This window comes from Orycteropus afer, unplaced genomic scaffold (genome assembly GCF_000298275.1).
Source record: "Orycteropus afer afer isolate SDZICR_OR568_19922 unplaced genomic scaffold, OryAfe1.0 scaffold00357, whole genome shotgun sequence".
Taxonomy (NCBI): domain Eukaryota; kingdom Metazoa; phylum Chordata; class Mammalia; order Tubulidentata; family Orycteropodidae; genus Orycteropus; species Orycteropus afer.
Genome location: NW_006921944.1, coordinates 2,532,568 through 2,534,481, shown reverse-complemented (window position 1 = coordinate 2,534,481; position 1,914 = coordinate 2,532,568). Strand labels below are relative to the sequence as shown.

General features: G+C 43.7%; 1 pseudogene; it reads right to left on the bottom strand.

Moving 5' to 3' along the window:
* Positions 1–695: 695 nt before the first annotated feature.
* LOC122151257 overlaps positions 696–1,914 on the bottom strand; it is a 7,133-nt pseudogene continuing 5,914 nt past the window's right edge.

Below are 1,914 nucleotides of genomic sequence, written 5' to 3'. Positions count from 1 at the left end.
CACACACACATATATATATATATATATATATATGGAGAGAGAGAGAGAAATTTATCTTAGGAAAATGGTTCACACACTTATAGAAGCTGATAAGTCCTAAGTTCCTGGATCAAAGGTCAATCAGGAGCCTTTTCTTGACTTACTCAGCTGCAGAGGCTGACAAGCTCAGGGTTGGCAAGCAGGATACCAGCTCTTTACTTCAGCGGACGACAAATCCAAGATCAGTGGGCAGAATGGTGGATTTTTCACTCACTGACAGTTGTAGGCAGCACAACAGGATCTGGATCCACAGAAAGTTGTCTCTTTTTCCCAGGATGTCCATACATATATTGGAAGCAGACCACAGCCCTAGGGAAACTCCTTTTCAATGGATCGGATGCTCAAAGTATATACATCAAATCTCATCATGTAAACAACCACATCAACTGCTTAAATCACTCAGAATGGTGAGCCAGCCAAGTTGATATACAACCCCAACTATCACAGTACATGCCCTGTCACCTTAGCAGTTGTATATATTTCCTTAACCATGTATAATTCTTAAGTGAGGAGAATTATAAAGTCATATTAGCACCTAACATGATAGACAAACACACGTACAATCGAAAACACTCTAACCTTGTTTACATTTTATAGTTCATAACTGAAGAAAACAAAAATATTTTATGCACACATACAATGGAAAAATGTAACAATCACAGTCCTTGTTTCTGCAACTTGTCACATGGTTGTAGCTGATATTCAGAACTACCTTCTTCTAACACAAATTCCATATTTCCCTTCCCCTCAGCAAGCACCTCAGCTGGTCATGGTTTTTTTCCTCGTGGGATAACCCAAACCTTCATTCCTGAATGGTCTGGGCCATTGATAGTCATATCAGAATTAGTTTGCTGTAGTTTTCCATTGACTTTAAGCACAAGGCATGGTAGTATTAAGAGACGTCCTACAGAATCTCCTGTACTCCAGACATATTCTTCTTTACCTCCACTATGTAAAACCAACCCAATTTCCCCTTGGTAATCAGGGTCTATCACACCAGAAAGTACAGTAACTCCCTTCTTTGTTTTTTGATCCAGGGACATGAGGAAGCTAAAATGGCCAAGTGACATTCTTACCTTCCAGTTCAATGCAATCAGTATTATGTCTCCAGGTGAAAGTGTACCTCTCTTTGGGACAAAGACCTCCAGACCCACAGAAATAGGGTACCAGGACTAGGCACAAGGACTGCACAGACGCTCTTCAACAAAGAAAAGGGAAACCAATTAACACAGACACAATAGATAATCTTGGACCCCTGAGCCTTGAAGGGAAGGATACAAAAGTGGGCTAAACCCCAACTAGCAGAAGAATTTGCGTGAAAATACCAAAAAAGGAGACACACGGAGCTGTGGTCTGGCAGTGGACTGAGCAACCCTGACGGCACAGACGACACGGCTTGGAGATTCCCGAGTGGTGCCAGGGACTTCCCTGAGGACTGTGCACTGTGGCTGGGAAACAAACGGAGAAGGTGAATAGAAAGGTGGGCTGAGCTGTGGACTTTTGCCGGTCTGGAGGACGCCGCCATTTTGAAGGTTTAAAAAGCGGCTCGACTATTTTGGATATTCGAAGAGATAGCTCTCTCGCAGATTTCTGGGGCTTAAGAACACGTTCTGCTTTCCAGGACCCCAAGGACACTCGGGGCCTGCAAGACTGAAAAGGTACGACATTCTTCTTGTTACTACACCCTACACCCCTTTGGTGAACGGAGGTGTGGCCATCCCCACTCCCACCTACCTCTGGGCCCACAGGAACTCCATCACAGTCTGTGTGGTCAGACAGAGCCTGGGTGCCCTACCCAGTCCTCCACCGATTATTTCTTTTTCACTTTCTTTTTCCTGGTGATTAGTTTGCTTGTATTTGTCCATTTCAAACAAA